At 35.1% G+C, this 11,897-nt stretch overlaps 1 pseudogene; it reads left to right on the top strand.

Moving 5' to 3' along the window:
- The first annotated feature begins 504 nt into the window (after positions 1 to 504).
- Positions 505 to 2,845, top strand: LOC132601575 (hexosyltransferase GAUT11-like; annotated as a pseudogene).
- The last annotated feature ends 9,052 nt before the right edge of the window (positions 2,846 to 11,897 follow it).

Genomic DNA, 11,897 nt, shown 5'->3' on the forward strand with positions numbered 1-11,897 from the left:
AAGACCTCTCTCCAGAGGCGTGTTTCAATTAAGCTTAGCCCTAGCTTCCTTGAGGCAGTTTGGTTACCATTTGAGATGAACCTAAGTTTGTCTTCAATGAAACTAGCTTCCTATGCTTTGATTATCCTATGTTATCTGTGTCGCTTGCGTTATTTCATTTCCATATCGCTTTGAATCTCTTAGCCTTATCTGACCTCTTTTTATGCTTTTTATTGAGCCGAGGATCTTTCGGAAACAGCCGTCCTACCTTGGTAGGAGTAAAGTCTGCGTACACTCTACCCTCCCCAGATCCCACGTTGTGGGATTTGACTGGGTTGTTGTTGTTGTTGTTGAGATGAACCTAAGCTTTACGTTTTAAAAGACTGGTGTTAAGGTGGTTTAGGTAGATGCATAATAATCTCTTTTTCTGAATTTCCCTTGGTTTTTCCTTTGCGTGTTTGGATAACGGAATGTTTGGTATTGTTTTTATTATCGTCTATTCTCCATTCATTCTCTAATAAGAGAATGTATTGCACAAAGGTATTGGTGGTAAGCTCAGGTTAGCTTGTCAGGGTAAATGCAAGTAGTGGATGTAGCTTTTCTTCTTAAGCGTCTTAGTTCATAGCTGTCAAAGTGTAGCATCACTTTTCCTTTACCTTGCAGCACAAATTCTCTTTTTTCTTTATTAGTACCATCATGGCTAGCAAGCCCTCGCATGGTAGAATTGCACATTTCCCAAGGCCTTGCCACAATATCTTACTCTGACTCCCCCTTCCTAAGACCGCCTTTTTCACTGCCATCATCTTCAATATGTACATTGGCAAGGAGCTAGTACATTTATGGGTATGTTATGTGGGTAAGTTGCTCACTTGTCTTTGCAATCTAATAGATTTAACATAGGAACTATCAGTATAGATGTCTCATAAGTTTCTAAGTTAATGCAGATTGTTCTGGTATGGTGTCTAGGTGCTCAAGTCAAAGCATCACTTAACATTGACAGGATTCTAGGTCTTGTAAGTTAAAATCCTTTTCAATCTCTGGGATTATCCATTTTATTCATTACCTAGAAATAATCATATAAAAGCAACTCAATTTATCTCAAGGACCGAACGCTCACCCTCTTTGTGGTAAAACGAGCAAAATGATAGATAAATAGTCTGCATAGTCGTATAGTTGAATTGCGACTTTCTTTTAGCGATGTTACATAACGTAATATTAAGATGTGTTTATTCAATAACGACTTATCCAAAAAAAAAAAAAAGAGATGTATCTTCCCTCCGACAGTCATATATTATACCTATAATTTAATCCTGTTATACTTACATATTGAAGACTAATGAAAATAGTTTAGTTTTCACCAGTTAAGAACTTGATAATCAAGTGGCTTACCATTCTCTCTCTCTGTCTTCAAAGAAAGAGAGTCCAGGAATGAAGAGGTTGTGCGTGAGCATCTAAATCTTACGCAAGAAATTTCAAGTGCTAATTCATATGCCAGACAGTTAGCAGAGCAGATGACTTTAGCCAAAGCTTATGTCGTTATAGCTAAAGAGCACAACAATCTTCATCTTGCTTGGGAGCTAAGTTCAAAAATAAGAAGTTGTCAATTTTTACTCTCAAAGGCTGCAATGAAGGAAGAGCCGATTTCTGTGAATGAAGCAGAACCAATAATACAAAGTCTGTCTTCTCTTATCTTCAAGGCACAAGATGCGCATTATGATATTGCAACCACTATGATGACAATGAAATCACACATTCAAGCTCTAGAAGAGCATGCTAATGCCGCAACTGTCCAAAGTATGATGTTTGGACAGTTAACAGCTGAGTCCCTTCCCAAAAACCTGCATTGCCTAGAAATCAAGCTCATGGCTGACTGGCTTGCGAAGAAGTCACTGCAGGATTTTGCTGATGAAAGGAAAAACTCCCCTCGAGTAGTGGACAATAATTTGTATCACTTCTGCATATTTTCAGATGATCTGTTGGCAGTTTCAGCAGTCATTAACTCAACTGTGTCCAATGCCGATCACCCTAAGCAGCTTGTTTTCCATATTGTAACAGATGCGGTACACTATGGAATGATGCAGGCTTGGTTCCTAAATAACGACTTCAAAAGTTCTACAGTAGAAACACAGAATATCGAAGACTTGACTTGGTTGAATTCATCTTATTCTCCAGCTTTAAAGCAGCTGAGAGAAGTAGACTCCACAAATTATTACTTTGACGGGTCTGAGGACATAAGTATTGAGCCAAAGTTCCGGAATCCAACGTATATCTCCTTGTTAAATCACCTTCGCTTTTACGTACCTGAGATCTATCCCCAGTTAGAGAAGATAGTCTTTCTTGATAATGACGTGGTAGTTCAGAAAGATCTGACACCTCTTTTTCGTTGAATTTGCATGGAAATGTGAACGGAGCAGTGGAAACTTGTCTTGAAGCTTTTCATCTTTATTACAAGTATCTCAATTTCTCAGATCCACTCATAAGCTCGAGGTTTGATCCCCAGGCGTGTGGGTGGGCATTTGGCATGAATGTTTTTGATCTGATGGCATGGAGGAAAGCAAATGTTACTTCACGATATCATTACTGGCTAGAACAAAATGCTGATAGGACACTTTGGAAGCTGGGTACCGTTCCACCGGGACTGTTAGCTTTTTATGGATTGACAGAGCCGCTTGATAGGAGATGGCATGTGTTAGGATTAGGTTATGACGTTAATGTTGACAATCGTCTCATAGAGAGTGCAGCGGTAATTCACTTCAATGGGAATATGAAACCGTGGCTTAAGTTGGGCATTACCAGGTATAGACCTTTGTGGGAATGGTATGTAAATCAGACTCACCCATACCTTCGGGATTGCGCCACACATTGAATTGCTATAGTTTTCATTCTTAAAGTAGTACAATTGTATTTTTACATCATTGTAGAGTGGAAAGTACAAAGTTTTGACCTTGAAAGGAGTCTTCTTTCAGTTTTATTACCATGAAGGAGGAAAATTATTATTACCTTACAGCATCAAGCTCCGGGTTTAGAGAAATCTTCTTTTGGTTGAGACTTCTTCTCTGTCTTCACATATGATTGAACAAATGTTCCTAGCAATTTTTCATTATGATCTTTCAGCTAATCTGATCATGTCTAGTTGACCCTTTATTGTTTTGTTCGTCGTTCAATACATGAATCCAATAGCATTAGTTACTGTAACATAAACACTGTGACATATTTTAAGGGATTTTTACAGCTCAATATTATGCATCCAGATCTTTCTCAAAAAAATATATTATGTATCCAGATGACTAGCTGGTTCTTTCTAGAGCATCTCTTTGTACCGGTGTCCGAATAGTAAGTGTAATCTAAAATGAATTTACCTCTGATATGCGGGATCAAGTGTAATATGTTTTCGACGGTTTTATTTACAAGCTCAGGACTAGAGAGATAGTTTTGATAATTCGAGGCATATCTTGTAACATGTAAGTATTAGCGAGATAAAAGAAACTGCTATTATTCTTTCTTCAGATTATCAGTACCAAAATCATCTTGATTTCAAATAATTTTAGCCGAATTTGCAGAACTCTGGAAACTGGAAAGAAGCAACTAGGATTGCATTTGACCCTACACTACTTCAGCTGTCTTCATCGGCAAGTAGAGCATCTTATTTTTCGTTAAGGAAATAACAACAGAAGCTAAGCCAAAAAATTCTTGATTCTGTTTTGGGCTTTTTCTTGGAGGGGATGACATTCTGGATCTAAATTACACTAGAAATAAATATGTGAACTTTTGGTTAACTTAAAAGAAAGTTGAATTGGTTATTTAGCACACAAAGGCTTGCTCAAAATAAGGCCGTTGACGATCTTGGGTTATCATTGGAGAATATCGCTTAGATTGTAAGCAACTGCAGGTAAATTTTACTAAAGTTGTTGTTGCTGCTAAGGTAGATGAAAGTCTCCAGTTCAGCCGCTTGTTCTGGGTTGGTTTATGTTGCCAATTCTTTCTTTTAGGAGTGAGATATTTTTCTAACTATAAATCGAAGATCAAAGTGGCACCTGGATCTAGTGCTTGCTATCTATGCTATTCGGGGCTTCTTTGATGACAGTGTTAGTCAGATGAATTGCCTAGTAAATAGACTAAATCCGAACACTGTTTTTGGTACGGACCCAATGCTTCACTGAACACTACCCCATACAGCAGCAGCTCGCTGGACATAGGGCTGCATATCGGTCGGTTCGGTTCGGGTCGGGTTTCAAAATTATCGGTTTAACTTATTGGTTATCGGTTTGTAAATATATTAAACCGTTAAAGAGCCGTTAAAATATCGGTTAATGGGTTATCGGTTAATCGGTTTTTGTATGTTATCGGTTTAACCGTTAAGATTTCACACAACAAAAAAATGGCTTGACCACAATATGAACGGTGACTGGTTAAAATTGAGGTAATTGACAGATTTATCCCGCTTAATCATGATTTATAATTGACAATGGGTTTCAACCCACAAAAAGATCAAGAAATGGATGTAGTTCCATATATGACTTTTCTTCATTTGAAAACTAATACTGTTAAAAGAAGGTTATTTTGCCACCATCTTTCAAATGGTTATATTAAAATCACTCCATAAACAGAACATAAACAAGCAACAGTTGAGTTTAAATCTTAACATACATCATATGCAAACACAACCTGAGACTTCTATATATACAGAACATAAACAAGGCAGCAGAGCATCTTAAGTGTATAACCAACAAAACACAATACTATGTTTCAGCCTTAATACTATCAAGAAGGCAGGTTGTTAATCATCTTTACATTTCTCCATCATTCTACGATCTGCATCTTTACAGGGGTTAGTAAACTACCTATGAACGCCAACCCTACTGACAGGACCATAATTAAGCTATAGATTAGAACTTAGAAAATAACCCATAGAACAGCTTCTAGTGGGCACTGGGCAGCAGCGACAAAGGCAAAACAGTGCACAACAACTTAGTTAAAGGGTAGAAGTGTAATTAATTAAATTGTTATCGGGTTATCGAATAACCCGTTAACAAAAATGGTCAACCCGCGACCCGACCCAATAAGCCAATAACTCAAAAACACCACCCAGAACCCGAACCGGTAATCCATTAACCCGAACCATTAACCCAATAACCCAATAATCGGTTCGGGTTATTGGTTTAACCGTTAACATGCACAGCCCTAGCTGGACATGGCTGGTGGAATCCAGTGATAAGAGACGTGAGAGATTATTGTTCTTCGGGCACGGAGATGTTCCAGCTTGCAGTGGTTATTGCTTGGCCAAAATATATTTGTCGGAGGAAATGGATGCAGTTATAGCTGGGGCCTAGGTGTAGAAAATTGACGGTTTAAATCAAATTTGAAAGGATTAAAATGGGCGGAACGAATCAATCATGATCGAACTTTAGGGGTGTGAATTGTTCGGTGTATTATACCAATTATAACCAAAATGATCATTTATAGAACAATTGAACCTATTTCGTTTTTCTTCCGTATCGTTGATCGGTTAATTTGTAGTACAACAACGTATCATTGGATCAACTACATGAATCGTTATGTTTCTACTTCTAACTGAACTTATATCATCATCATACTAAATAGAAATAAGAATAAAATAAGTTAAGTATATAAATAGTAGTAATAATAATAATGATAATAAATACAATAGTAGTTTCCTACACCATTAATATAATATAATATAAATATATGAAAAGGTCAAAATACTCCTAGAAAAGCAATTGGTTCAAAATCAATGAATTAACAAGATTAAGATATATTCTCAACTAGTACATTTCATCTATATGTGTAGTATGTTTAGCTGAATCAGCATTGGTTCCAAGAAATTGCAGGTTTTTTGAGACAACTTTCTTTCATGTGATTTTAGGGCTACTTCGTCCATATTTAACATATTTACTCACTATAACTTCACACCAATTGACTGGCGTATTTTTAGGTCGGTGTAGGACATGAACAAATCATTTCAAGCGATCTTCTATCATTTTATCCTCAGTGTGTGCTACTTGCACCTTCTGGCAATGCAATCATACTTAAGTTTATATAATCTTGTATAAATGCATATCAATCTTAGTATCCACATCTCTACAACACTCATCTTGTGGATATGTTAGACTTTAGTGGCCCAACATACCCTACCGTATAACATTTCCGGTTTTACAATTGTTTTGTATAACTTACCTTTCACTTTGATAGGTATACTTCTACAACATAAAACCCCTTTATCAATTCTCCATTTCAACAATTGGGTTTTAATCCTATAAGCAAACATCTTCTTGTATAATTTTATTCTTTTGCAATAATGAGCCTAAATATCTAATTGTTTGTATTTTGGCAAGGCAATCTCATCTTGTCTCACCTCAACTTTCTACTTCTCTTGCTAACTAAACTTGCAGTGCACACATTCGGTCTTACTTTTACTTACCCGAAAACTCTACTCTCTAAGGTATGTTTCTCCATAAATTAAACTGTTGGTTAAAATTCTTATTGATTTTGTCAATTAACACAATAACATCACCAAATAGCATACAGTATGAGATCTCATCTTGTTTGTGTTGGTTAGATCATCCATAACTAGGTAAGCAAATAGGGATTCAACATCAACCCCGGGTGTAGAGCTAGTATAATGAGAACAACTTTGTATCCCTTACTATAGTTCTCACGCTAGTGATGACTCCTTTCTGCATGTCCATTATAGTAATTGAATATTCAAAATGAATTTCTTTCTTCTCCATCACCCACCAAAGGACCTTTCACGGTACTCTATTATATGCTTTCTCTAGATCATGAACACCATGTGTAAATTGTTACTTCCTTCGCGATAAATTTTCATCAATCTTCTTAGTAAGAATGTTGAGTAGATGTTGGCTCAATAGCCATAGGTTTAATTGTTATGCCCCAAACCTGGGCCTGGACGTAACACGAAACTTGGTGCTTGACTGCATATGACTGAGTGAACCACATGACTTGCTGGATCTACATAAGACATTTATTGATGCGGAATATAAGTTAAAACATGAATAGTCTAAATAATAAATGTGAAATCATAATAATACTGAAAAAACTGTTTTAAAACATAAGCGCGGAAATAGTCTAAAAACATGATTTTGTAGTCCACAAGGCTGAACATATCTGATTACCCAACGTGATATGACTGACTAGTCTATGAAACCTATGACATGAGTCTAAAATACTAAACTGCTACTAGGAAAAGGCCCCCAGCATACCTGATTGTCTAACATGACATGACTAAAGTAAAGACAATGCCCTGAAGGAAGTAGGGCTCACCAAATAGCTGATGCAATGAAGTCCTAACAAACAGCCGTCGTCCTGTAAATTAATGCTTGTATCGTGAAATGTCGGCTCGGGAAATAGAGACGTAAGTACACTGAAATTGTACTTGTATGTAAAATAACTGAATAAAGAATAGTAAGTGGGGTGCTCGGGGAATGGGAAACCCAAATCAACACATGGATTCATGAAGTAATATGAAACTAAAACTGTAACTGCAAGCTGTAACTGAAACTGTAATTGTAAGATGAAACTGAAAAATAGACATGATCATGATCTGGCATGATAAAAATGTAACATGACTAAATCACTTAAGTAGGAGAGCCTTAGTCTAACCGACAACATGAAATAACCACGTGAGCACGTGGAGTCTAGCCTCTGACCCGAACAGTAAGCAATCCCATACTCTGTCGGGGTATGAGACATGAACATGACATGAATGGATCCAATCAGTAAACATGAAGGAATCGTCCTAACTAGGCGGAGCGATCATTATCCTACGTTGGCATACATTGTTTCAGGTGTTTAAACCTTCTTGGTAAATCTATGCTACTCCCAAAATGTGAACATGAACATGGTTGTCTTAAAAGCCCATGGATTTCATAAACATGATTTGTATATAGTTTAACATGAGTATATATGTGTGTGTGTGTATATATATATATATATTATTAAAAGCATGAAACCCCTAACTTAAAAGTTAAATCACGAAAATACCCTTCTAACTAAGTTAAATTAAATATTACTCCATCCGTCCCAATTTATGTGATATAGTTTGACTGGGCACGGAGTTTAAGAAATAAAGAAACACTTTTGAATCTTGTGATCTAAAACAAACCAAGGATATTTATGTGGTTATAAATCATCTCGTTAAGCGTAAAAGATAAAGTTTAAAGTTAAATTCTTGCCAAATAAAAAAATGTATCATTCTTTTTGGGACGGACTAAAAAGGAAAGTGCAAGGGATGTAAGAAAGGAACATAACTAGCTGGAGAAAATGATCAAAATGGTCCTTAATGTATGAGGGTTGGATTGTTTTGGTCCTTGATATATTTCACTTGATTGAAATAGTCCTTGATGTTTCGAGAAAATGATCAAAATGGTCCTTAATGTATGAGGGTTGGATTGTTTTGGTCCTTGATATATTCACTTGATTGAAATAGTCCTTGATGTATGCAAAATGTGGATGGTTTTGATCCTAAATCCTAAATATAATGTCGTAACATTATTCAAATGTTTGACACAAAAAATCCATCAAATGTAAGTGAAAAAATTTTAATTTTTTAATTTTTACTTTTTTATTATTTTTATTTTTAAAATATATTATTCTTTTTATATTATTTATTTTTCATTTTCTTTCTTTTCATTCCCAACCTTTACTTCTTGTGATTCCATGTAATTGCTCGTATTTTTTTATTTTATTCATTTAGCATAACCGTGTTATTATTCTAATATTTGAAACTACACCTCTTAATATTGAAAAGAATGAGTTATTAACAAACTTGACATATAACGGGTGACGTTATTAAAGTAGAATTTCATTGTGAATGTGGTTATAAACTTATATTTTTCCTTTCTTTTGAATTATTTACTTAAGTTACGTTGAAACTTACTTATGTAATGTTAGAATTTGACATATGAGTATTATGTTGAATTTTTTCTTTTGGATTTTGAATTTAGGTTATATTTTCAATTTTAAGTTATTTGCTTTCACATTGCATGTTATTTATTTTTCACTTACATTTAATGGATTTTTTGTGTCAAACATTTGAATAATGTTACGGCATTATATTTAGGATTTAGGACCAAAACCATCCACATTTTGCATACATCAAGGACTATTTCAATCAAGTGAATATATCAAGGACCAAAACAATCCAACCCTCATACATTAAGGACCATTTTGATCATTTTCTCGAAACATCAAGGACTATTTCAATCAAGTGAAATATATCAAGGACCAAAACAATCCAACCCTCATACGTTAAGGACCATTTTGATCATTTTCTCTAACCAGCTGCATACAAAACGAAGCCACACTTCATTTTCCATCAAGAGTCACAACTATTCGTGGAGTGGACAAAGGAATAGCCTTAATAAAGTCGTTGTCAAGGGGGCCTAAGCAGTACGATGCATTTCTTGGCCATTGTCATATTTCTTTTTTTTATTTCTTGAAGTTTAATGGATAAACTATAGATTTTCGGTGAGATCTTTTCTTTTCTCTATCCGTATAATTGGGTTTCTGATCACTCTCTGAACCTTTTAAATTTTTTGAATTTACTGGTTTTATAATATGTCTTTTTTAATCAAAACCACCATAACCTGGTGGGAATTTATTAAAAAAAAAAAAAAAAAATCTGTACAGATCAACCTGAGTAGGTTGATTAATCAACCTAGTTTTATAATATGTGTAAGTTTTGCGGGGAAGATTATTTGTTTCGTATAAGGAATACATGGTTTTTCCTCCAATTTTAGTGGCTTTGTGGGTAATTTTCATTAGTTTTCTTTTCGTCCCCTCCATCTTTGATTTGTTGAATGGTTTATCTTTACATTGATGTGAAGTTCTGTTATATATAAAGATGGCCGATCGGGTTTCCGCGTCATATTTAGCTTTTCAGTAGAATCTTGCCATTAATGTTTGAAATTCTAATGTGCATTATTTTGCATTTATTTAATGTAATCACTGGAGAAAGATGCTGCAAAGTTTGTATATGCAGGTTTATTGTGTATTGCACTTGTTATAGTGATTTGGTTTAAGTTAACTGATACAATCTTCAATTTCTGAAAGTTGATATTGTAGTAGAACTTACAAACAATTAATGGATTATACTTAATATTATACCTCATTTGCATCATTTTCAAGTAGTTGACTATTGTGTTTGAGTATTTGATTGAGCTTATGATGACTGGTTTTTATATCTGGAGGATGACAATGGTAGCATTAAGTAGTGTAGCTTGGTGGAACTAGAAATGAAAATGAAGGATATCCTTCCTACAACAAGGTGAACAGTATAATAAGTAGAAATTGATATATTCCTTCTTTCGACTTTCAAGAACGATATGAATACCGATGACAACAGAGCAACCAAAATGGATGAAAAGAGCATACACCAAAATATAGTCTACAACCATGTATAACATGTTACAGGCTTCATTACATGTTTGTACCAAATAAAATCAAAATAAGTGAAAAATATATATGCTTAATCAAATTTTGATTGTTCATATTCGTAGGTTCAGATGATATTCATCATATTGAAACTTTATTACGACTAATAAGTATATCATACGACGATCCACACTGATACTCACAAAAGCTTATACTTAACTTTTACATGTACAATTACTTACTCAGAGCTTTATTTAACAGTATTTATGTTATTTTACAAAATCATTTATTACATGACTTGACATATACGTGCAATGCACGTGGGGAGAAAACATATAAAATCCTTGGAGTAGCGTAACATGGGGTCATGACTTGAAATTAAGAACTCATGGACTTCAAATCATGAGTTTACATGGATTGAGGACAAATTCACGGAAGTCAAAATGATATTCATGAATATAAATACTGAAACATGTTTGAGCATGAAACATACTGTATATAATTTCATCAAAACATGTATCTAGGTATAATGAATTTAGACCAAATACCCTAGAAATCTGAGGAAAACGTGGTTCGCGAATCAAACGTGGCGTGGGGAAAAACAAGGATGTTCCCACACGTGGATAGAAGTCCTACATACCTTATTAGCTTCAAAACCCAAAGAAAAGTCCAAACTTTTGATGAAGAACTCCAATTCCTTGACTTGAACCCTAGAGAAAGATTTTTGTCATGACCTATTTTGCTTAAGCCGTGCGGACACTTACCTTCCCACCTCGGTAAGTGAACTCTCAACCCAACAATAACTAAAGTCACAAAACATAACTAATCAAGCAGAAGAGAATTGATAAGTAAGTCTCACGGTAGATATATATATATATATATATATATATATAAAATAGTGCGGAATAATAATAACACCCACAGGGTCTAGTCTGAATAATACAAGAGAATCTAAAAGGGAAATAATACAAGTCTGGAATAATAAACATAAGGTGTCTATGTCTCTGAATAGAATGGGACATAAAGATAGAAAAGTTTAGAATGGGACATAAAGATAGAAAAGTTTTCAAGGCAGCGGACGACCATGCTCACCTTGGAAACTCGAAGAGAAAGCTGAAGCGACTATTAGCCACGTGTCACGGAAGTGGATCCGACCTAATACTATGCATTCATAAAGAAATGCAGCAAATACAGGTCAGCACAAAACAACGGTACTGGTAGGCATCATCGGCCGACTAAGCATAGTTAACACAATCCAGATAATAAAGCACATAAGCAGATAAACCAACAAGTATAAATCCAATATAATTGAATCCAAGTCCACGTCATTGCCTAAGTAAAGCATCTAATCCCAATTGTGCCAAGTCTGAATATATCAAGTCTGAAATCCAAGCATCACCAGTACAACACCAAACATCTCAAATTCAAGTCATCATGCAATGCAATACAATAGTGTATGAATGCAATGTAATGCCATGCAAATGTTGTGTACACATGTATTCCAG

This window comes from Lycium barbarum, chromosome 7, assembly GCF_019175385.1.
Source record: "Lycium barbarum isolate Lr01 chromosome 7, ASM1917538v2, whole genome shotgun sequence".
NCBI classification, from domain to species: Eukaryota; Viridiplantae; Streptophyta; class Magnoliopsida; order Solanales; family Solanaceae; genus Lycium; species Lycium barbarum.